Source organism: Rhinolophus sinicus, chromosome 5, assembly GCF_057876585.1.
Source record: "Rhinolophus sinicus isolate RSI-liver-muscle chromosome 5, RSI-T2T, whole genome shotgun sequence".
Taxonomy (NCBI): domain Eukaryota; kingdom Metazoa; phylum Chordata; class Mammalia; order Chiroptera; family Rhinolophidae; genus Rhinolophus; species Rhinolophus sinicus.
Window position 1 is genome coordinate 24,058,594 of NC_142505.1, and position 26,638 is coordinate 24,085,231.

Genomic DNA, 26,638 nt, shown 5'->3' on the forward strand with positions numbered 1-26,638 from the left:
CCCCAGAGCATATTGGAAGAACAATAGTATCTGTTCCCATGGGACATTAGAAGAAGAATAGTTTTATTGAGCTCAGTGAACTGAACTCTGTGTTAAGTGCTTTGTAAGAATTACATCATTTAATTCGCCACAGTAAGGTTTGTACTCGAGTTATCCCCTTTTACAGATGAGTAAAGGGAGGCTCAAAGAGACTGTAGTTACTCCACTACCAAGTGGAAGAGTTGCATTGTGAATCCAGAGCCTAAGCTTTCTTGCTTGGTTGCTCTTTCTCATTTCCTTTTCAGTTGATAAATTTATGGACAGAGGAAGAAAAATAGATTGTTGCCCAAATTCTAATATATACACATATATTTAGAGTTTAGATATTATACATTTTACAACTATAAACCTGATCAAACAGAGAGTATGCAAACCTCTCAGAGAAAAACAAATAGAAAATCAAACAATATAAGATATTTGAGTGAAACCTTTGCTGACAGTAAAATTTTCTGTTACGCTCAGTGATTCTTAAAATTTAATTAACCAGTAAGCACTAACTGGGAAAGCAGCAATGTGGTATTTTTTCAGTAAGGTAAATATGATGAATCTTTGTTCTCTAGGCAAGTACCCTGTGAATTTCAACTGCTTTATATGTCACAACTAGGCTATATAAATGCTTTTAATTATAATAATAATGAAAAAGAAATAGACAAGTTGGAAAAGGTGGAAAGGAAAATGGGGAGAAAGAATGGCAAAACTGACCATCAAAACTGGTCATTACAAAGGCTTTACAAATTATTTATGCATACATTCACTCCTGATTTCTTGCATAGTTTTTTTAAAGTTAGATAATATTATTCTTGAATGTCACCCACAAAGAAAGAGAACACAAATAAATCTATAGAAACTTAAAAATAGTTAACACTAACTTGCTTTTCCAGTTAATGTTCATTGCTTAGTCCTTTGTTTTTTGCACTAAATGTTCTATAATTTAAGTCCATTATAAACAGTATTTCAATATAGTATATACCATTAGGCTTGTGTAAGTACCATCAGATGCAGAGAATTAGAGATTAGGAAAAGTCAACTTGCCACAGACTCAATTACTGAATGGAAATAAAAATAACTTAAGGCTGTGCTCTCCCAGTCACTCTTAGGAAAGCACTCTTTGAAATTACAGGGCAAAGAAGAACAGAGAAAAGCTCCAAAGATAATCTGATCCATCCCACCCCTGCAGTCAGTCCTGACACTCTCATTGCCAGACACCATGGCTACTCAAAGTGTGGTCCTGAGGTGAGCAGCATCAACACCACCTGGGAGCTTGTAAGAAATGAAATGTGAATCGCACATTCCACCCCAGACCTGCGGAATCGAAGTCTGCATTTTAACAAGGTGATCAGGGGAGTCAAGTACATGTTACAGTTTGAGAAGCATTGGGCTATATACCCTTGTAACGGGAAAGAAATCCAAGGCTGCACTGGAGCAGTTGAGATCAAAGTATAGCCACAACCACCCAAGTGGAGAACAAAAAACCAAGATGTGTTTTGATTATCATTGTGGGATGTAGGAAATACTTGGAAGGAGTTTGGCGATTTACCCTTACAAGTTAGAGCAAAAGGAAATCAAACTGTCTCGGGAGAGATGAAGGTTAACAGTCACATAGAAACATAAAATGCTTTATATGTGACCCATTTCAGTAGAATGTGCTGGATCCCCAGGTGGTTTTAGGTGGACCAAGAGATATTCTTTTGTTTCTACAATATTCATTTTTCGGTGACCTCCTGTTTATGGCAGATGATACTGGTTTTCCATTTACAGTGGTGATATAATATTTCCTTTGTAAAGAAGTTTATTTCAGCTTTTTTAAGTGGGTCAATTTAAAGAACTATAATAATTAAATAATAGGGCAGATGGGTGGAGGGTGGAATATGAGTAACTAGAGAGCAGACTTGCAAGACTGGGTCAGCGTCACTCTGAATTTCACACAAATGAACATCTTGTTTAAAAAGAAATAGAGACCTGCCAACCTTTCTATTTTGCCAAATAAAGATATTTGAAGACAGAACAAACTAACATTTGCTATCTGCTATCATCACATAAAAGAAAGAATATTTTAATACCCCCAAAGCAGAAAGACAATATCAGAAAGAAAAGATAGATCTTTTCAAGAAAATATGTTTGGCAAACTTACAAAGATACATACACACAGGTCTACTACAATCCCTTATCCAAAACCCTTACCATACATGTCTCAGAATTTAGATTGTTTTTTTTTTTGGGGGGGAAGGGGGTGAAGGGGGTTCTACAAAGGTATGAAGATAGTATTGTGGCATCTGAGGGAACATCCAGTGTCATTCAAATCCATCAATATTTCTGCAGTGAAACATACAAATATTCACACGAATTGAGTCAGGAAAGATTTATAGAACACCCATATGAAATCAGGTCAGCTTTTGCCACCAAATAAGTTATGAAAACACTTCCCAGTTTTCAGATTTTTTTTACTTTGAAATTACAAGTAAGGCATTTGCACATATACCTATATTATATAGTGTTGCTCTTTTTCTTTTCATTTTGCTGTGAAGCAGGGAGCATTGCATCACTGACCGGCACAGAGCTGAGAATGATCACACCTGGAGTGTATGTTTGGCCTCTGATCATATAATTTCTTCTAATTCTCCAATTATAACCATTGACCTGTGGTGATGAGATATATGAATCCATGTCATATTCTATTTGAGTATTATTGAAGAGATTTCCAAATGATCCCCTGCTAGAATGTAAGCTGCATGAGACAGGGATGTGTGTTTTGTTCACTGATGTATCCTAAATACTTAAGAGTGTCTGACACATTGTAGGTGCTCAGTATTTGTTTAAAACTAAAAGATTGGCAAGTTAACAATCCATACAAACAAACACTAAAATTATCGTTGACAGCTCATGAATATAGAGAGTTGAGTTATGGGGTGTGTGTGTGTGTGTGTGTGTATGTGTGTGTGTGTGTGTGTTCAATTCAGAGCAACCTGTTACATTCTTTCTTTGAAAAAAAATACATGTATATGTGAGTGCTTCCCACTAATTCTTCAGTTGTAAACAGAATTTGGATAAGGGAGTTCCAGCTGATGATGAAATATATTGAATCATCTGAAACTGAGTCAACACAAATAAGTATTTGGTACTGATGGTTATTTTTTAAAGACAGAATATTTAATTTTCTTTGCTATTTTGGATCCAGATGGTCAAAAATAAGAGCGAGGTCAATGAACTTTCACAGGAAAAAAACAAAACAACAACAACATGAACACAGTAAAATAATTCAGTGAGATTTTAAAAAGAAACTTCTTAGCCACCAAGGATCTAGATTGATATTTATGGTCACAACAAAATATGACTACAGCTGGACGAAATGCAATGGCAAACAGACATGAGTGTAATCGTGGCCTAATTCTTCCAGAAAGAAAGTGTTCTTCTCTTCCATTGACTCATATGGGTTTGGTTTTGATAAAAGTGTGATTAAATGAGGAAACATTCTTCACCAGGGAAAAAATTTATCCCCAACTAAGAGTAAGGCAGCATCATTATCTTTTAATTGAAAGCAACATATCAGTACATCAAATTATTGGCAATCTTTTTCAGAACACAAGACAAAATCCGGCAGGCACTTAACAACCACAGTGTATAGTGAAGTTTGAAATGGCCCACAATCCTATCTATCCAAACATTATAGCGCTCAATTATTGGTAAGTAGTCATTACTTTCTAAACACAACCATTCCTTGAGCACCAAAATCATAACAGCTCTCCCTTAGCAAGCGTTTATTATTTGCAAGGCACTATACAATAAATGTTACCCATCTTACAAACTTTCCAGGTTCTTAGGACTGCCCCCACTCCCACTTTAATTGAGGAAATTGGAATTCAAAAAGGTTAAATAACTGTCTAAGTTTATACCACAGTTAGTTGGCAAAGCAGGGATTGTAATCCAAATCTGTCTGATCCTATATTGTCCACTGTACCACACTGCTGACCTCTAGCCACGTTCGTAGCATGAAACACTTTTAAAATCTGTGACTGCCTGGTATAAAGTAACTGACATCCAACAATAAGCAATTCCAATTATTATAATTCCTTTTTTTGTGTTGAGTCTTTTCATCCTCTGCCACTGCTTATGATAATAATTGTACCCATTGAAGTCACAAGAAATTCATCTCAGCTAATAGTCTCTTCAACTTGCCATTATTTTCTTACCTAGTTACTGAAATGGTTTGTTCTAAACTAGATTTGTGGGATTTTAATTGTATAATTAGTTGTTTCCTTGTACCATATCTTAAATAATGAAACTTTTACTGACAGTTTTGCCAAGCACCTCCAGAGAAGAATTACGGAATTTCTATAACGCAACCTTTAAGCAAAGACTCTCCCTAAGAATAAATCAAAGAAAGAAATTATTGTCATGGAAGTCAAGTGTAATTAAAACTATAAATCATCAATTCATTCCTTTAACAAATGCATTGAACACCCTGGTATGTGTTAGAAACTGGTAGAGGTGCTTTGGGGTATTTAAAATTTAATAAGAAGATGCTGAGTCTTTTAAGTGAAAAGAGCCTTTAAAATAAAGCTGGTGTTTGAAATAAAATCATAAAAGCTAGAGATTGTTCCTTCAGTCACAAAAGCTGTGCAGCATCGAATCTTGTTGCCCTATTCCCCAGAGGGGCACCCTGCACTCTTGGTGGTCTCGGAAGTGAGTTTAGTTGGGCCCAGGATGATTGTAGGCAGAAGAGGATGAGGCATTGGCATGCCCACGCCCTCTCCACGCACTGCCAGTCTGATTAGATCCAGGCCACAGCAGCGGCATCCTGCTAATCACCCTTACCAGCTCTTGACGCCCACCATCTCTTTGCAACAGAGATGAGGCCTCAGGCTCCTGGCCTCAATTCCAAAGACAATAAAATAATAGACTTCTTTTTAAGGAAAAATAACCAGTAAGTTTATCACAAGAGTCCATACCCTAAGTCTGCCTGAGCTGTGTCGCCTGCTATTTTGTGACCAGCAATGATTTTAAGTATAGGTCAGTTCTCTCCAGTGCTTCAAGGTGGAAAATAAAAGGTACCCAGGGCCCTGTGCTGTATCTGTATGTTGGATATCCCTCGTTTCTTTTCATAACATTTTGAAAAGATATCTTCAACAATGATATCTGCTCAATGTTAATTTTAGCTAATAAAATATAAACAGGTTTTGTTATGCCATGCCTTCCTCTAAACTGTAACTCAGCCACACCCCACTTAAAAATAATTTCCATTTTCTCTTTTGACTTAGAGGGTTGTCCTTTGGCCAGTGGAATTCTCTGGCATCTTCAGCATTGACATGGGCTGTGTAAAGAGTGGGAAGTCAAAGCACCTTCTTCCTGTGGTTCCAGCTTCCTTCCCTCTCCTTTCTCTCTCTTGCTGATTTAGCTTGGGTCCCATGGACCCTCCTTAGTAGCTGCTCCTCTGCCATTTGCATTTTGTTTGTGCTCCTGAGTTATCTCTTGGGATCATCTTTCATTTTGCTGGTGCCCCTTTATTTCCCTGCTGGGCGGAGCTCAAACCTTGCTATTCTGAGCCTCCCTAGACTCAGGCCTGTTTGAGCACTGGCTTAGTGGAAGCATATCTTCTTGGATATCTCTCAGAGGCGAACACTCATTCTGGCAGGGACAGAGCAATCTAACCAGCAGATTACAGCCCAGCAAGAAGTTTGCTTCTAACTGTGCCTTTTACCATTTTGCTAAAGGCATTGACTCTACACCCTTTTAACTGTGCAAGACAAAGATACACCTGGCCAGTCTTGTAATTTGCACTTTATTCTAGGAGGTTGTGTTGGGTCTGGTGTGTGACCATGGGTTGAGCTGGAACATTGGCACCCAGTGGGAGAAGGAAAATAAAAGTCAGTGCTTCCCCAGTTGAGCATGAATATGTGTCCTCTAACCAAGGAGGCCTGCGTGTGTGCTTCCTTCTGCCGAGGACCCCCTCCATCTGAACCAGCTGTGGGCTATGTTCCTCCCTACATTGTATTACATGTAGATTGTACTGCAGTTTGTGAAAAATATATTCAGAGATATAATGCAAAATATATCCGATTTAAAAAATTAAGAATTTACAAATAATAGCTATTCCCCTCCTTCTAATGGTATAACAAATCATGTGCCTGACTTTTTTAACCCACTTTTTAATATAATTCAGACTGTCATAGAGAAGACACAATCGATATAGAGTAAAATCTCAGTCACCTAGAATTAAAATAGCTAGTTCCCTCATGGAACCGTAAATTCCCTTATTAAATTTTTATAAAAAGGAAATGACAAATCCAAGAACTAAAATTCATCCCACTATTCTGTACTATCTATAGTTATACATGTAGAACAAGCATACAAAATCCGGATTTATTCTAGAGAACTCAGAAGTGCAGTGATAATGGTTACGTCTCATTTGTTATTCTGATGTTCAAAAAGTTTAGTTCAGTAAATCCGTATCAAATGCCCAGGATCCTGAACCATCTCAAAAAGACTAAATTTATTCTACTAAATGAAGGAATTGAGATTTTTCAACCCTCTCCTGTTACTTGCTTAGCACTGTATGTGGGTCTCCTCTAGGGCATTCATCTTCTTCTACCTTTTATTATAGATATCTGGGTACTGGTTTTAGCTGCGCTAAAGAACTGACAGCACCGGAGGGCAAGCTTGAGCAGCATCATTTCTGTAACCTTCAGAGCCTTAAATGAGGTGAGAGATGAGGAACTACAACAAATGAACTACATATTCACCCTGTTGTTCCCTGCAACTCATGAGAAAAAGGAGAGGAGGGGAGAGGAGAAAAAGGGAGTAGAGAGGAGGGGAGGAACAGAGGGGCAGGCAGGCAAATGAAGTGGAGAAGGGAGAAGGGAGAAGGTGAGAGGTAAGGAAGTAGAGCTAAAATAGCATATACGCATACCAGTGGTTCTCAGAGGGTGGTACCTGGACCAGTAGCATCAGCATCACCTGGAAACTTGGCAACTACATTTGAGAATCAATGGTATAGACCTCGATCTGTCTCATTTCCTTTCTGAAATCTCTTTTCACTCTTCTATGCCAGTGCCTATCAAACTTCAAGATGCATGCAAATCACTGGCTCTTGTGAAAAACACAGATTCTGATTCAGCAGGTCTTGAGTGACCCCTGAGATTCTGCATTTCTAACAAGCTCCCAGGTGGTGCTCATGCCTCTGGCCAGTTCTAGAGCAAAGGCATGTTGCAGAGAACCCCAGGAGGTCCTAGCACGTCCCACCTGCTGACACAGGTAGGCAGAAGGGGGAAAAGGTGAGGTTCCAGCCTCCCTCCCTCCGTGCAGCCCTTCATCTTTAATAAATGCTTCTCTGGGTGAATGTGCTTTACTTCTTGGGCTTCCCATAGTTTTCATTTGGAATAAAGAAAACAGCTTTAAGCAACAAACTTAGGATCACATGGAAAAGACAGCAAAGAAAGAATGTTAGTATTGAATGCTGGGCATCTTTATGATGGTCCGTCTGACCCCTTGATTTAGTTATTATTGGAGGATATCTACTAAATATTGAAGACTTTAATCTCAAGTAATTGCTCACTCTCTATCTGTGAGCAGGACGTTACCAAAAGGAAATTTTCTCCGGCATGCATGAGACTAATATTTACAAAACACTAGAAATATAAAAGTAAATATTTGTATTAGCTGTACTTTGAACATAAGTGCTCTATAATTTTTCTGTGTATTTGAATGTATATATTTAAGGATCTTAAGCTAAACTACAAACATTAACTTGAGACCTTTATTCTTCTCCCTGCATCATTTACCATGTGACAAATGTTTTCCCCTTCACCTTTTATATTGAGAAACAAAATCCCCTGGAGCCCACACGCCTGTAGTCTGGCTAATAACTTAGCTTTTTTCTCAAGGAAAAAAGTGCTGTTGTCATAGCACACATACTGAGACACACAGTGTGTATTTGATTGAGAAATTGGGCTGTGGGGAATATGCAGGACACCCTTTTGCACTCAAAAGTTCTTAATTTTTTTTTTTTTTTAACCAATTCTGGTAACATTGGGAGCTTCTAGGAATTCAAAGGCCCACTTGAGCTGTCTTCTCTTCTGAAAACCTCTGCCTGGGAAAAAATTGGGGAAGGATTCTGTTTCTCCCCAGTGGAGCTCAGCGTACTGCTTCTTAAAGGATAAAAGAAGCCCTCCCTTTGCCCTGGTGAAAGCCCTTTAATAACCTCACACCACAACCATCTGCTTTCCAAATTTAGCCAAACTCAGCAACGGATATTCTAGAAAAGTCCAAGTCTTGTCTTCATTACTATTTTGGCCCTCCTTTTCTAGAGCTGCAAATCTTTGGAGGTGGAATAGGGAAAAAAGAACAAGTTTTGATTTCTTTGGTAGTTTCATAATCGCCATGCTTACAAATTCAGGTATAAAATGCCCTGGGGTGTTTAAAAAAAAGAAAAAAAAATGATGGTTTGATTTTGCTAAAGAGAGAATAGCACTTTGGCTCCAGGATTGAATATCCTCTTGGTACATAGAACTTTCTACTGACTCAGGTCATAACCTGCACTCAAGTATACTAATAAATGAAAATATCCAATAAAAGTTTTACTCAGAGGAAATAGTAACAAGTTATTATTCACACATGCCTAAGGAGGGCTATGTTTTGAATATGTATCTCTAAGAGAAAAAATTCTTAGACCACAACATCCAGGGGAAAGGTATTTTGGAAAAAAAGAGCCTTCCTGGTTCTCTTGAGTCATACAAACGAACCTTGTCTGGGGTCCCAAATAGGTAAGAATTCTAAACATTTCTATGCAAGATTAGATAAAAACTCATGCTTCTAATAATCAAAGGATGTTAGAGAAGGAAAGAACTTTAGAAATAAACTAGTCAAGCCTCTACATTTACAAAGCAATTCAGAGAGCAGAAAAGTCTTGCCCAAGAGCTCCTAACTGACGGGGGTCAGAGGTGAGGCTAGAATTCACGTCAGCCAAAACCCAGGCCAGTGCAATTTCCAGGACACCATGTGACTTAAATCTCCATGTCCTGATGTATTGACCCATCATTAGTTGCTACTTCAGTTCCTTTTCAGATCCATGCAAGAATTGCATGGATGCTAGCAATGCTTCTACTGAGCCCCAGCTGGAAGGCTCAGGAAGTATCTAATTTCTAGCCAGCCTGAGTAATAGCATTATAGATAGATGCTCATACGTTAGCACCCAAGACTTCAGCCTTACTTGATTAAATGGCACTGTGGATCCCTTTACATTCTTGTTATTTTGATGATTAGATGGGATGTCCAGCTCATCCCTGACCTGACACTTGTATTTCATTTTTAAAGTGAGTCAAGGAGTGAGTAATGCCTTGTATTATAGTTTTGCAGAACAAACTGTACCTGTAGCTCATTAAAATGTGTTTAAAGTTTAATAAAATTGTACCCCATCCAGTAGTAAACCTGACTAAGTGTCTAGGACATCATGCATGCTTTTAACGGCCTGTTTGTTTTTCAAAGATGTGAAGCAAGACAAATTCTGAAACAGAAAGCTACAATACTGCCTTAGACTTGCAATTTTAAACTTTTTGCCATTTTCAATAGAACCATCTGTTACTGTTTATGTTTCTAAAATATAAAATTGTGATCAATATGATCACATTTTTAAAAATATTTCTTTTCCGTTTCCCAATCTGAGTAAATACCACCCATTTCAAATACATTTGATGTTGCAAAAAACAAAATCGAAAGTTTTAGGACGAAATAATTCAGAAAAAAGAAATCCAAATAAGAAAGGACCAAAATTATTCTTGTATAAATCATTAACGTATACATAAAAAATAAAAAATTACACTTAATTTCTTGCTAATAAAATGGGCATGTCTGCTCGAATTACTTGTCAAGGTGAATAAACTAGAGATGGAACACAAAAGCTGATGTTGTTACCCTGAATCAAAAATAATTTGCATGTATGTGCATACATTTTGCCTTCATTTCTTGTATTTTTCTTATTTTTATATATTTCTGATATTTTTGCTTTATTTCTTATATTTAAATTCATATATATACATCCAGTTTAATAAACTATGGGAACTTCTGCCCTTGTTAAGGGGCAATGGTGACTCTTTCCTGGAGATACCATTAGTAAATCATCAAGACTTTAATCTCTCCACACTTGCACTACATGTTTTCATTTCTTTAGTTCACATCGACAACATTCATTAGAAGAAGGCAGTATCTCGTATTTGCGGAGAAATAAGACAGTACATTGGGGATGAAGCAAAATGTCAATATTGTCTTAAGTCCATGGCCTAAGTCACGGCCACACACTAAATAATTTCCTGGGAACATGTGCTGTGTCTGCCCAACAGGGCCTGCTCACAACTGGAGTCACGTAACCATGCCAGTGGTAGAGTGTATAAGAAATTACTCTCTTTTTCTTCTTAGAATGTTGCTTTTATAAAATACATCAATGCATATTTGTGAATAGTTCATTTATGTACTGGAATATAGCATTTACTATAAAAATTTAAATATAATAGAAAAAATGTAAGAAATAAAGCAAAATATAACCCCATGTTCTACCTTCCAGAAATAGCCAGTACTAACATTTGAAGAAAGTGCTTTCTAGATTATTTCTGCATGAACATGGACAAAATAGGAAGAAAGGAAACAGGAAGGATGGGTCCATAGAAATAAATTTATAAATATGTCATCACATTATAAATGCTACATTAAAATAAGTGTTAAATTTAATTTTACTTGAATTTATCTGAAGGGCAACTGAAGAAATTGCTGAATTTTGGCTAAATGTTTCCTCACCCCAAGGATACTCGATTTCAAAAGATTCTTAAAATACTGAAAGGTCCTTTTGTAGTTCATAAGTGTGATGATTGGGTGTCCACGCTTTTGCGTGAGATGTGCCTCCCACAAACCTTGTTACGACATCGGCACATTACCCGTCTGACATGAACTAGAAAAAAAAAAAAAAAAATACTGAAAGACTTTTTTAAATGACATCATTCCTTTTTTATTGTTTCCATTTTAAATAATATTAATTAACTATACCTAATTTTTTTTAATTTGCATTTTTTCCCACCTCAACCCCTCCCATTCTTCCAGCTTTTGTTAGTTATATTATTTTTACTTTGTCAAGGTTTATAATACATTCTGCTTTTGCCAGTTGTTTAGTCATATTCTATCTATAAACCGGTGATGCTCACCAACAGCCCTTTCACCCTGGCTTCTCTATTCTAATCTCTGCTTGGCTGGATTTCATTGTCACCTGGTTTTTGTTGTTGTTGTTTTGGTTTGTTGTTGTTTTCAAGAATCACTCAGGGGTGCTTTAATTTCCCGAATTCCTTCATCTTTCAGAATACATGTCTTTTACATCTCACTTTTCCTCAGTACTTTGAAAATAGTTGCCTCATTGTCTTTGAGGTTGAATGTCATTGTGGAGAAATCTTGAGCTGACCAAAATTATTGCCATTATAGAAAACTTTCTTTTTCTGCCTAGTTGACTAAAAAATTAATTTTTAGCTTTGATGCTAGGATATGGCAAGTGGTCATTCTTTAACACTTTTTTTCCTGGAACATTGCATACCATTTTTATCTGCAGATGTAAGTCTTCTTTCATTTCAGAAAAGTTTCGAATATTATACCTTTGCATTCCTTTCTGTGACATTTCTCTTCTCTGGAAACACCAATTATTCTTAGGGTCTATTGTATTTGTTCTCTGCCTCTATCCAGTTATCCAACTGCTGTAAACACTGTCTCTCCCACCCTCCACTGACTGTTTTATGAAGTCTTTCTTCTTATCATTAATTTTATATTCTTTGCTGTTTCAATTATTTTATTTCTATAATGGTGGCATTTCACTTCAAATTTTCTTAGTTCTGCCATATCCCTTTTTATTACTCTATTCTTTTATAAATTTGTTTTAATCTCTTGTAAATTGAATTCTCAGAGAAAATTTTCTTATTTTTCTTGGGTTATATTTTCTTAATGAGTTGAACTATTTCTCTCTCTCTCTCTCTCTCTCTCTCTCTCTCTCTCTCTCGACCTATTTATCTATCTCTATCTCTCTCCCTCCCTCCCTCCATAAGTACATAGTATATCTTTTCATTTTGTTCATTCTTAATGGGAAAGCTCTGCCCAGACCTTTTTACTGTACTAGAGTGTAGGTTAATTTTTCTTGACATTTTCCCAATCGTCCCAAAATCTATTGTCTTTCTTTCCAAGTACAGTTTGTGGGTTGAGTATTGGCTTCCAACCTCTTTTCTAAAACAAGAAAATGCAAGTGAGGAAGCACCAGTACAGCAGGTTACCTTTGTAGAGGACCTGGGACCTGGGACCATTAGATGTCCCAAATCAGGATCTCACCAACTGCAGTGGATCCTATGGCTATCGTCTTCAGCTCTGCCCCAATTTGCCAATGCTCCATGGTTATGCACAAGAGCTACTCTTTTCTAAAGTGTTTTTCTTGATTTTTCCCAGGGCTACCTCTTCACCTCCCTCATATCACTGCTTTTCAAGTTTAAAGATATTATTAGAGTCTCTGGATTCAGTTCATTCACCTTCTTTCCTCAGTCTCAGAGGTGAAGGGGTTAAAGTTACAGTTCTCTAGTCCAGCTACTCCTAATCCTTTGGCCATCACTTTTTAAGATGAGGATATGGCGCTATATTCCTTTCTTTGTTTTGTGGCTGCTGGCAATATTTTGTTTTAATGTGTTTTATTTTAATATATGTTTTTATTCATTCATTAGGTATTAAAGGAGGGAGACCCCATGGTCCAACTCCACACAGTGATTTTCTCCCTCTCATCTCAAAAACCACATTAGTTTCTACGTTTAAAAAACAATAACACTATACAGATTTTGAAAAGTTTAAATGAAGATTAAAATTTCCATGCCAAGTATGTAGTTTCATTATTGATTTTATGACTATAAAAGAATGCATTCTTTGAAAAAAATACAGAAAAGCAGTATAAAGAACACATGAGACATTCATTCTCATATCATTTCGGTGTGTGTATTCTTTTAGCATTTTGCTTCTCTGTATAGTTTTTAGAAATTGGGTTCACACTTCATATATGGTTTTTATTTTGTTGCTTATTTTACCTCTAACAGTACACTTGGAGCATTTACCATAGCCTTAAATATGCTTTGAAAAAATATTTTAATCATTTGGAAGGATGCTAATGTATTCAAATAATCCCCTATTGTTGTACATTTATGTTATTTATAATTTTTATCAACATTAATGCTAGAATGAACACCTTTCTATATAAATCTTTGGATGTATTTCCTTTAAAATATGTCCATAATAATCATTATAAACCTTGATTATTATATAGTGTTATATGAGAGGGAGAGAAAAGAAATCCTGTACCAGATTAGTTTTTGAGACATAAAATGTTAAATAAATTTAAGTATATGTAGTTTACTGCTTTCCTCCCATAAATTCAAGGTCTAAAATTATGTGAATTCTGATAAATTATTTCATGAAAGCCACCGAGGCATTTCCTAAATTGTTTTCAAAAAGTACCACTTTTACTGCCTTGATTAGTTCCCTTTGGCTTTTTCTACAGAATTCAGAGTAGCATCGTGATTCACTGCACAAACTCTGGGGTCAGAAAGACCTGGGATCTAATCCCAACTGTGTCACTTGCATGACATCATGGCCCTTCCACATTTCCCTCTTCACCTCCTTCTTTAATTATGTTCTAATGACACCTTCTTTCTGTCCCTCCAGCAGACAAAGATCATATTCCTCTTGACCCCTGCTATTCCTTCTAATGTAACACTCTCCCCCAATCTACTCATGGCTGACCCTTTCTCATTCAAGGGTTAGTTCTCTGCTTAGCTAATGTTGCCATTAACTTTTTCCTCCAGTTATTCTCTATTCCATTACTCTTGTTTTTTTCATAGTACTTCACATCACTTCAAGGTATCTTAATAATGGCTCTAATAATAATAATAACTTAATGGCCCTGATTGATGGTATTATTAGCTTACCTCAGCACCCATAATTCCTTTCTACCCACCTACAGCTATGGTGCCCTTCTACTGTGAGGGGTACTGCCCTCTGCTGGACTTTTAGAATATTGATACTACAGGCACTAAGTCTGGTTTCACATTTTGCAACCACAGGTTTATTGTTTGGGGACAGAGGCAGGAGTGTTCTCCAAGTGTCAAATACTTGAGACTTACTGACTTTCGGGTAGCAGATTCGTATGTTTTAATCTACATGAATATGAATCAGGAATGGTTTAAAATATGAAATGACCTTGGTATAATAATGATAATTACTGTTCAATTGAGTGTTGTCTTAGTACCAACCACTGTGCTAAGGGGTTTTCATATATTATCTCATTTACCTTAAGCATTGTCACCTGGGAAAACAAGGCAATAAACTTGAGACGTAGTACAGTATAAAGCTTTCCCAAACCTCAGAATAAAGCCGATTCTCTATGCCAAAGCTTTGTCTGCGCATTTTGGAAAAAGAAAAATGAAGAAATGGAATAAAAAATTTTTAAGCACTAAAGAGGCCTGAGTTCTTGACTCAACTCTGACTCTAATTATCGTGTGTCATTTAGAGATTTACTGTGTCTTTTCTAGACCTTAGTTACCTCAAATGTAAAATGAGGCTGAGAGCCCTTTCAGCCGTGAAATGATTCAGTTAGACCCAGGAGTTAGATAATTTTGCTCAGCCAAAGCCAGGGGGAGAAAAAAAGTCATTTGTTCATTCTTTCCAGGTACAGTGGCTCAAAAATTCTAAGAACTAAGGCATTACTTTGGTTTTATGTTTGTCTATCTTTTTATAATTTATCACATAATTTAATTATTTCACTTGTTCTTCACAAACAACCCTATGACTCATATAAGGCACATGCAATGATCATTTTACAGACAAAATTTAAAAGCTTACAAATAAAACATTCTTGGTAAAATTGATGGACGAGGATAGACATCATCAAAATGGCAGCATGAGGTGAGCCTCTGTAAAGCTCCCCTGGAATTTACAACTAATCGAACAACAATAACTCCACAAAGGACTCCCTGCACAGCAGACAGGCAAGACGAAGAGGCCCACTACTGAATTCACCTAAAGGTGGGCTAATCACATGAGTGGGGGAGGAGGGAAGGGAGAAGTGTGGAGACAGAGCCGCGCAGGCGCAGGACGCAGACCTGGCTCAGTGCGCCGAGCTTGCTGCATCCCGGAACTACCACAGCTGGGGGAGAGGGAAGAACTCGGACTGCTAGGGCTCCGCTTATGGCCCACAGGGCTGAGGGGGCAGCATATAACACAGCTGAACCCAACGCTCACGGCAGAGACCTTGGAGAAAAGACTGAGGGAATAAGGCTGAAAACGGTGGTTTAAACCCTCACTGCCGAGCAGAGAATGGAAGCCTTAGGCACTGAGACTAGCCCCCCTCCCTACCCTCCTAGAGCTTGCCCTGCCCCCACCTGCCAGGTGCTAGAAGCGGAACAGTAGCAGTGTCATATCAGAAGAACAGAGTATTTGCTGTTCTGAGAACTGTGGACCACAGACACAGATTCACAGCCCAACTAGTTCCAGCAAAGGGGAGGGAGCTGTGGAAGCAGGACCAGCTATGGTGGTGGTTGCTGCCATTGCTCTGGGCCACCTCTCACAACTCACGCCACCCCTGGCCCCACCTATCTGGGTGGATCCCTGCAGGAGTAAACAGAACTACTGAAACACATGGGCTCTGAATCTGGTGCAGGAAGAGCTTTGGAACTTCAAAAGCTCTCCGCATACCCACACGGACACTGCGCCCTGTGACCCAGGTGAACAATTAACAGAGGAGATGCCCGTCTCCCAGGGAATCCCCCCATTCCTGGAATAGTGCAGAGAAAATATAGCACTACCATGTGAGAGAGAAAAAAAAGGCTGCAGTCAGAGAGAAAATAAAACATTCTACCAACAAGTACTGGAAAACAAAAGAAAGACCATTTCATATCAACCTGTTGCGGAAGCCACTCCTGTAGATGTCTAGGAAAAGAAATAATAAATCAGTAATTGCCATGAATAACCAAGGCAATAAGACAGCTCAGAAAGAAAGTGAAAAGTCTCCAGAAAAGGAACTTAAAGATATGGAAATATGTGACTTAAATGACAGAGAATTCAAGATTGCAGTTCTGAAAAAACTCAACGAGATGCAAGAAAACACAGAAAGGCAGTTTAATGAACTCAGAAACACAATCAAAGAACAAGATGAGCATTTTACGAAAGAGATTGAAATTTTGAAAAAGAACCAAATAGAATTTCTGGAGATTAAGAACTCAATAGAAGAAATTAAGAATGAAATAACCAGCTAAGGTAGTAGAGTTGACCAGAGGGAGGAAAGAATCAGTGACATCGAAGATAGAAATCTGGAAATTACACAGATGGAAGAAGAAAGAGACTTGAGAATTAAAAGAAATTAAAGAACTCTACAAGAACTGTCTGACTCCATCAGAAAGAGCAATATAAGAATAAAGGGCATACCAGAAGAAGAAGAAAGAGAAGGGAACAGAGAATGTATTCAAACAAATTGTCGATGAGAACTTCCCAAACTAGTGGACAGAACTGGATCTTCGAATCCAAGAAGCAAATAGAACACCTAATTACCTCAATCCCAACAGGCCTTCTCCAAAGCACATTGTATTGAAGCTGTCTAAAATCAACGACAAAGAAAGAATCCTCAAGGCAGCCAGGGAAAAGAAGACGGTAACCTACAAAGGGAAGCCCATTAGATTATCATCAGATTTTCCAGCAGAAACTCTCCAAGCCAGGAGAGAGTAGAACCAAATATTCAAAGTATTGAAAAAGAGAAATTGTGAGCCAAGAATAATATATCCAGCAAAGATATCCTTTAGATATGAAGGAGGAATAAAGACCTTTCCAGACATACAGAAGCTGAGGGAATTTTCTAATACACGACCTGCACTACAAGAAATACTAAAGGAGTCTATTTGACCACCATCAACAGGGACAATTTGTGGCGACCAAAACATAAAAAGGGCCTGGAGAGTAAAGGCCTGAACCGGAATATGGGAATGGAGAAAGTAAGTGTGCTGAAGAAAATGGAATACTCTAAATATCAAACTTTCTTTTATATAAACTTAAGGGTAACCACTCAAAAAAAATCCAGAACTGAAATATATACTGCAATAAAAGAAGAAACAGAGGGAAACATCATAGAATACCACCACACAGAAATAATAGACAACAACAAAAAGGCAAAGAAACAATGGAGACACAGTCTTACCAGAAAACTAAAGATAGAATGACAGGAAATCCTCACATATCAATAATCACCATAAATGTAAATGGACAGAACTCACCAATAAAAAGGCACAAATTAGCAGATTGGATCAAAAAACTAAACCCAACCATATGCTGTCTCCAAGAGACACGTCTCAGCTACAAGGACAAGCATAGACTCAAAGTGAAAGGGTGGAAATTGACACTCCAAGCAAATGGTACCCAGAGAAAATCAAGTGTAGCCATAATGATATCAGATGAAACAGACTTCAAGGTGAAAAAGATAACAAGAGACAAAGATGGACATTTCATAATGGTAAAGGGGACTATACAACAAGAAGACATAACAGTCATCAATATTTATGCCCCCAATCAGGGAGCACCGAAATATACCAAGCAACTACTAACAGAACTAAAGGGAGAAATTGACCAAAACACAATTATACTAGGGGACTTAAATACATCATTGACAGCTATGGATAGATCATCCAAACAGAAAATAAATAACGAAATAGCAGCCCTAAATGACACATTAGATGAAATGGACATAATTGACATACATAGAGCACTTCATCCTAAAACATCAGACTGTACGTTCTTTTCTAGTGTACATGGAACATTCTCAATGATAGACCATATATTGAGACATAAAATCAGCCTCAGCAAATTTAAGAAGATTGAAATCATACCAAGCATATTCTCTGATCACATGGCTTTGAAATTGGATATCAACTGCAAAAAGAAAGCAGGAAAAAACACAAATACATGGATATTAAACAACATACTTTTAAAGAACGACTGGGTCAAAGAAGAAATTAGAGGAGAGATGAAAAGATACATAGAAACAAATGACAATGAAAATACATCCTACCAAAATTTTTGGGATGCAGCGAAAGCAGTTTTAAGAGGGAAATTTATATCATTACAGGCCTATCTCAAGAAACAAGAAAAATCACAAATAAATAACCTCATGTTACACCTTAAAGAACTAGAAAAAGAACAAGTGAAACCCAAGGTCAGCAGAAGAAAGGAAATAACAAAAATTAGAGCAGAACTAAATGAAATAGAGAACAAAAAGACAATAGAAAAAACTAATGTAACAGAGCTGGTTCTTTGAAAAGATTAACAAAATTGACACACCCTTGGCTAGACTCACTAAGATAAAAAGAGAGAAGACACTAAACAAAATCAGAAATGAAAAAGGGGAAGTTATCACGGACGCCACAGAAATACAAAGGATCATCCAAGAATACTATGAAGGACTATATGCCACCAAATTCAATAACCTGGAAGAAATGGACAAGTTCTTAGAAACATATAGCCTTCCAAGGCTGAAACATGAAGAACTGGAAAATCTAAACAGACCAATCACCAGAAATGAAATCGAATCAGTCATCCAAAACCTTCCCAAAAGCAAAAGTCCGGGACCAGATGGCTTCACTAGTGAATTCTACCAAACCTTCAAAGAGGATCTAGTACCAATCCTGCTCAAACTCTTCCCAAAAATTGAAGAAGAGACAGTACACCCTAATTCATTTTATGAGGCCAACATTACCCTGATACCAAAACCTGGTAAGGACAACACAAAAAAAGAAAACTACAGACCAATATCTCTGATGAATATAGGTGCAAAAATCCTAAACAAAATTCTAGCAAATCGAATACAAAAATACATTAAAAAGATTATTCATCACGACCAAGTGGGGTTCATCCCTGGGGCACAAAGATGGTTCCACATCCGCAAATCCATCAATGTGATACATCACATAAACAAAATAAAGGACAAAAATCATATGATTATATCAATTGATGCAGAAAAAGCATTTGACAAGATACAACATTCATTTATGATTAAAACACTTAATAAAATAGGTGCAGAAGGAAAATACCTTAACATAATAAAGGTCATATATGACAAGCCCTCAGCTAATCTCATAATTAACAGTGGAAAACTGAAGCCCTTTGCTCTACGTTCAGGAACACGACAGGGCTGTCCCCTATCACCTTTGCTTTTCAACATAATGTTGGAAGTCCTTGCCAGAGCAATCAGGCAAGAGAAAGAAATAAAAGGCATCCAAATTGGGAATGAAGAAGTTAAATTATCACTCTTTGCAGATGACATGATGCTATATATACAAAACCCTAAAGACTCCACCAAAAAGCTATTAGAAACAATCAATGAATACAGTAAAGTTGCTGGCTACAAAATCAATGTACAAAAGTCCATTGCATTCCTATATACTAACAATGAAATCTCAGAAAAAGAAATACAAAAAACAATTCCTTTTGTAATTGCAGCAAAAAGAATAAAATACCTAGGAATAAACTTAACCAAGGATGTGAAAGACCGATATGCTGAAAACTATAAGACATTTTTGAAAGAAATTGAAGAAGACACAAAGAAATGGAAAGACATTCCGTGCTCATGGATTGGAAGAATCAACATAGTTTAAATGGCCGTATTACCCAAAGCAATATACAGATTTAATGCAAACCCCATCAAAATCCCAATGGCATTTTTTAAAGAAATAGAACAAAAAATCATCAGATTTGTTTGGAACCACAAAAGACCACGAATAGCCAAAGCAATCTTAAGAAAAAAGAACAATATTGGAGGTATCACACTCCCTGACTTTAGCTTGTACTACAGGGCTACAATAATCAAAACAGCATGTTATTGGCAGGAAAACAGACACATAGGCCAATGGGATAGAATTGAGAACCCAGAAATAAAACCACATAAATATGGACAGATAATTTTTGACAAAGAAGCTAAAAACATACAATGGAGGAAAGACAGCCTCTTCAATAAATGGTGCTGGGAGAATTGGATAGCCACGTGCAAAAGAATGAAACTGGACTGCTATCTGTCACCATGTACCAAAATTAATTCAAAATGGATCAAAGACTTAAGCATAAGACCTGACACAATAAACTGCATAGAAGAAAACATAGGTACTAAACTTATGGACCTTCAGTTCAAAGAGCATTTTATGAATTTGACTCCAAAGGCAATAGAAGTAAAAGCTAAAATAAACGAATGGGACTATATGAAACTTAAAAGCTTCTGCACAGCAAAAGAAACCATCGACAAAATAAAGAGGTCACCAACTGAATGGGAGAAGATTTTTGTAAACAGTGCCTCCGACAAGGGGCTAATATGCAAAATATACAAGGAACTCATGCAACTCAACAACAAAAAAACAAACAACCCAATTGAAAAATGGGCAGAGGACTTGAAGAGACATTTCTCCAAAGAGGACATACAAATGGCAAATAGACATATGAAAAAATGCTCAACATCACTAATCATCAGAGAAATGCAAATAAAAACCACAATGAGATATCACCTCACCCCAGTCAGAATGGCTATCATCAACAAGACAAATAGTAACAAGTGTTGGAGAGGCTGTGGAGAAAAAGGAACCCTCATACACTGTTGGTGGGAATGCAGACTGGTGCAGCCATTATGGAAGGCAGTGTGGAGGTTCCTCAAAAAATTATGAATAGAATTACCATATGACCCAGCAATCCCTCTCCTGGGTATCTACCCAAAAAATCTGAAAACATTTATATATAAAGACGTGTGTGCCCCAATGTTCACTGCAGCTTTGTTTACGGTGGCCAAGACATGGAAACAACCAAAATGTCCTTCGATAGATGAATGGATAAAGAAGTTGTGGTATATATACACAATGGAATACTATTCGGTGGTAAGAAATGATATAGGAACATTTGTGACAACATGGATGGATCTTGAGAGTATGATGCTATGTGAAATAAGTCAGACAGAAAAAGCAGAGAACCATATGATTTCAGTGATATGTGGTATATAAACCAAAAACAACAGAAGAACAAGACAAACAAATGAGAAACAAAAACTCATAGACACAGACAGTAGTTTAGTGGTTACCAGAGGGTAAGGGGGGAGTGGGGTGGTAGATGAGGGTAAGGGGGATCAAATATATGGTGATGGAAGGAGAACTGACTCTGGGTGGTGAACATACAATGGGATTTATAGATGATGTAATACAGAATTGTATACCTGAAATCTATGTAATTTCACTAACAATTGTCACCCCAATAAATTTTTTTTAAAAATGCCATTGGAAAAAAAAAAATTGATGGATGATATACTAAAACTTAGGTCTTCTGATGCTTTTTTTATAATTGAATAAATTTGATGTGTAACATTGTATACATTTAAGGTGTACAATGTGTTACTTTGATATATTTATATATTATAATATTGCAGTTGTAGTGAGATTTATCACATCGCATGATTGTAGTACAGTATTATTGTAAGATCATTTTGGAGGCTGACATAGGACTTGTGTATTAATTACATGTAGTGTTAACTGTCAGTTAACACTTGAGCAACTCTTATTTTAAAACAAAGTTACTTCTTTAAGGCTCTAGAAATAATCCTTAACTTATTAGTGATAGGTATGTTCTAAATGTAATTTACTGTTTTAATATAATTATCTACGTCTATATTTCATATTCTGTAAATATTATTGAGTGCCCACTCTGCCTTCCTGCTGGAATGGAGGGAATATTAGCAAAAGAGATGACAGTAACCTCAATCCTCATGAAATCTATTATCTAGTATGTCATGAAGTCATTCCTGGTATCATCTTCAAAAACAATTGGATGTTAAATGCCAAAACTCAAATGCTGGGAAATTGTATATGTTAATTCTATTATGTATGTTTGTGGCATCATAAAATCATTTTTAAAGTATCTGCTTGGAGGGGGTGGTTGACAAATTTCCTTTCAGTCTTTTATTAGCCATGTAATCTTGAGCAAGCCTCCTTACCTCTCCACACATCTTTTCCCTCACTTGATAAACAGAGATAATGCTCCATAATTTGCAGTGGTTTTGTAACGATTAAATAAGATAACATATACAAAGAGTCTGGCATACATACTCAATACATGCAGCTGTTGAGTGAAAAAGAACAGGAAAAGAGAAAAAAAGAAAATTGAAAACAGTCCAGCAGGCAAGTTGAATTGGAAGAATGCCAAAAATGACAAAATTACTTAATGTTGTTGTACATAAATGGCTGGAAGTCATAAAAAAAAAAAAAAAAAAACCTGAAGAGTAATATCTTCTTCTATTATGTTTGAACCCAATAATGGAATTATTTGTGCCTCTATGTCGTATTGGTATTCATTGACTTTCAGTTCTGGGCCCAGATACTCTATAGAAGACATGTTCAGTTTAAACCCACCATCTAAATTGGGTGAAAGAAGTCTTGCAAGAAATAAATTCTATAAATAAATATAGCGAGTAATTGCTATGTGCCCAGCACTGTTATAGCTGCTAGAGATAGAGGAATGAACAAAACAGGAAAAAGAAAATCCTGTCCTCATAGTGTTTACAATCTAGTAGAAAATAAATAATATTAGAAGATAAATAATAATATTAAAATAGGCAATAAAGAATATTAAAAAGTAAATCATGTGGTATATTAGGTGACAAACTATGGAGAGAAGGTAGGAAAGGGGGAGGGAGTAATTTTAAATAGGTGATTAGGTTGAATATTATTGAAAAGGTAACATTTGAGCAAAGACTTGAAAAAGGTGGGAGTAAGATTTTTAACAATATCTGGGGGAGGAGCTTTTCAGAGAAAGCATGTTCAAAGGCCCTGAGGTTGAAGCAAGCTGGTGTGTTTGAGAAACAGCTAGGAGGTCAGCTGGACAGGAGTGGAGTGAATGAGGAAGAACAGCAAGAGATGAAATCATGGGTCATGGGGGGCTTTGGTTTTTATTCTGAGTGTGATAGGAAACCATTGCAGGGTTTGAGCAGAGGGATGAAATGAACTGATATATAATTCAACCACTGGAGCCATGTGACGTAATTTATGTTTTGAAAGGATCACTTCTGGCTTCATGTTGAGAATAAAATGGGGACAGGGATGAAAGCAGGAAGAGCGGGCTATTGTAATAATCCAGGAGACAGATGATGACAGCAGTGATGAAGGTGAGATTCTTAATCATTTAGAATCATCCTTCATAGTTATAAGGAAGACAGAGGGAGGAATAAGTTTGTGGGTTTTTAGGGGGACACAGGGAAGGTCTCTGTAATCCAAATTTAAGATGTCTATTATTGTGGACAATAAGATTTACAAGGAGAGTGTAGATGCACGTTTGGGGAATATTATCATGTGGATGGTTTTTAAAGCCATGAGACAGAATGAGATTGCCAAGGAAGTCAGACAGATAAAGAATAAAATACAAGATATCCAAGGAGTGAGTCTTGAAGCAACTTAATGGATAAAATGTAAAAGAACCATAAAAAAAAAAAAAAAAAAACTGAAAAAAGGAGTGACCAGTGATTTGTGAGGAAAGTGTCTGATCCAAGAAACATGTTTGTTAGTCAATAGTTTTTCCCAATATTGAGGCGAGTGATGAGGCAGGAAGGAATGGGGAGAATCACTGGAACAATGTCCCTGAGTAGGAGGGCTAGGGGTCAAGTACACACATAGGAGGTTGACCTTTGGTAGGACTATGGCCACATCACCTATTGCAGAGGTTCTAAAAGTGTGGTCCCAGACAGTAGCATCGGTACAGATGCTGATGAGGTGTGGATGTGGGAAATTCTCTCTGATTGCATCTGATTTCTCAGGGAAATAGGAAGGAAGGATGTTAAGCTGAGAGTGAGTATTAAGGAGAAGCCGTTGGAGATTTGAGAAGACAAGAAAGGTTATCTAGGAGAATGGGAGAGTGAGATCTAGAGAATATAGTGTGAGTGCCTGGAAACATTAAGTGCTCACCTGAGGTTGACATGTCTACACTGACACAGTCCATTTCATTGTGTATTTTTCTCCCTCCAAGTCCAGTTGGAGTTAACAAGGTAAAAGAGAAATGCAGAGGAGGAATAAATGAATTAAATGATTAATACCTTATAAATACGAGCTTTGTAGGTAAACATTGCTTTCCGGCATGGAAATTATACATTTCCGGAAGACACCCCCTTACTTTTTATTCTTAAGGTCCAAAGTCCAGCCTGGAGGCCTGACCTGTTTGCTTCTTGGTGAAAGAGTCATGTCTGCAATTTTGCCACCATCATGCAGTTCATGAGTCCTAGGTGTTACATACAACAAGGGCTGCCCAGCTGGTCAGATGGCAAATTAGAGCAAAAGTGTGCACCCAGAGTGCCCAGAAACAACTGTTTCTTCATTTCCTCCCATGCCCGCCATATTCTCCTTTGGGGACAAAACCATTATTTAAACAAAAACTTGGCATTCAGAAAAGACCGCATATTATATGATTCTATTTATGTGAAATGTCCAAAATAGGTAGATCTATAGAGAAGAAAATAGATTACTGGTTGATTGGGGGAGGAGGGAATGAGGGAGAGGGGAGTGATAGCTAAAGCGTATGGAGTTTCTTTTTGAGATGATGAAAATGTTCTAAAGTTGACTATGGTGATGATTACATTTATCTATGAATATACTGTAATCTATTGATGTGTATACTTTATATGGGTAAATTGGAGGGTACGTGAATTATATCACAAGGCTGTTTAAAAAATCTTGCATACCCACACATTTATTTACGTATTTGTATAGAAGAACATCAAGGACTTATTAATGAAAATAAACCAAATCATTTTAACCTATAATAGAATTCTTTTACACCTATCTTTAAATAGAAGCGCTTACTTCAAATGCTGAGAACTCTCTGCTATATGTAAAAAACAAAACAACAAAACAAAAAATTTCTAGTCTCTGATATGAAAAATAACTTGCAGGAGTTAAGCTTTTTTTTTTTTTTTTCCTTTCAAAAATCAAAAAAAAAAAAAAAAGGAAAGTAAGAAGGAAAGCCAATTCTAGTTCTGTAGTGCTTTGTTGTGAAAAACTTGGACGAAAAGCTGCTGTTAATTCTACTTTTCAAAGCTAGATCCTCTCTGACCCATCAAAACAAATGCTCCCAGGAGTCTTAAGGTGATATGTTCCTCTTTTGTCAAAGTGGCAGAGGCTGCGAAGCACAAATGCATTTCTGCTTCCATCAGCTTCATGACTGAGCACTAATAGTGTCCTTTGTTTCACTGTTGCATTAACTTGTTTGCTCTGAGTTTAGGGAAGCACACTCCTTTTCATACCATCATTGAAATGTGCAACTTGTCCCTCTTTTAAAACATGCTGGCACTTACTTACTTCGTGTTTCTGGTGATTTAAGTGACGCCTCAATTGTTCGTCTTGGCCAATTTGTCTTTGTGTAGAAGGAGTCCCAAGACCACATAGTCTTGTCCTCCAGCATCCAAAACTAAATTCTGAAGGTGACTGATCATTCACCCTCTATTCTTGATAGATATTTATGGAAGGGTTATCGGATACGCGTTGAGCAGCATGGGCCTTTGCAGTCAGAGCATGAAGGAAGCATCAAGAGGCCAAGTGAGCTTTTCAGCCAGTGGCTCTGTGACCTTGGGCAAGCCATTGAATTTTCCATTTCCTTATCTAAAAATAAGGAGCCGGATCAAGCAATCTCTGGGGTTCTTTCTGACTCTAACTTCTAGAAAAGGCATTGAACTGCTGAGAGGTGAAGAACTGGGGCCCTGGAGTAAGAATGACCTGGTTAGAATTCTGGGTTTGCTACTTACTAGTAACCTCATTCTAATTCTTCAGCCTCTCTATGCCTCAGTTACTTCCCGTCAAAAAAGAGAATAAGAATCATACCTACTGTCTAGGTACAGCCTGTAAGGTACTGATCACGGCGCTTGTGATGGAGTAATAGCAATTGGTATTTAAGGGAATGATGTGCCTGTACTCAACAGAAAAGCTAAAGAGATGACCCCGCACACGCTTTAGGTCTAGCTGGGGAGCAAAGCTAGCATATGTGAGATTATCAACCATCTAGTACAAAGCAACAGTCCAGGAAAGGGTTAGACAACAACACACACGAGAGCTGAAGTTTCAGGCAGCTTAGTTCAGGGCTGGGACTGTTGGTTGGGAGAAAACGTAAGCTGAAGCTCGACTTGTTTGTTTGTTTCTTTCCTTCCTCCCCTCTGGCTCTCCCAAGTTTATTTTGGTTTTGAAACCAGGCCCACCCAGGGGAGCTAACCAAGCAACAGACCCTTCAGCCTTTTCCTGTCTCCCAGCCTCAGACTGGCGGGACCCTCCCACCCCGTTGGCTCTCAGGCGTCGCCTGCATTGCTGGGTGCCCTTTTTAAGTTTCCCATCTTCCCCCAAATGATTTCTAGGCCCCCGTCTTGGTGCCTAATCCTGCTCCCCAGCATGCTGCCTTTCACCTTCTTTTCCTCCGTCTCTGCTCTGTTCAAAGGAACACCTCTCCAACCCTGTGGTAAATAAATTAATACAAAGAAAGGGTTTTGATTTATTACACCAATTGGATGTTGTTAAAAAGC

At 37.4% G+C, this 26,638-nt stretch overlaps 1 protein-coding gene and 1 non-coding gene across 28 annotated transcripts in view; both read left to right on the forward strand.

The window, feature by feature from the left end:
- Positions 1-26,638, forward strand: part of THRB (thyroid hormone receptor beta) — a 349,913-nt gene that overhangs the window by 207,767 nt on the left and 115,508 nt on the right. The window contains exon 1 of one of the 27 annotated variants that reach the window (XM_088798313.1): positions 6,638-6,735. The exons of 25 other annotated variants lie outside the window; for them this stretch is intronic. The gene's annotated coding sequence lies outside the window, so the exon portion shown is untranslated. Of the gene's footprint in view, positions 1-6,637; positions 6,736-26,638 lie in introns of those variants that run through there. One more of the 27 variants, XM_088798314.1, reaches the window with a different exon arrangement.
- Positions 10,862-10,965, forward strand: LOC141567378 (small nucleolar RNA U13). Its single transcript, XR_012489972.2, has one exon. It is a non-coding gene; the product is annotated as a small nucleolar RNA U13 (small nucleolar RNA).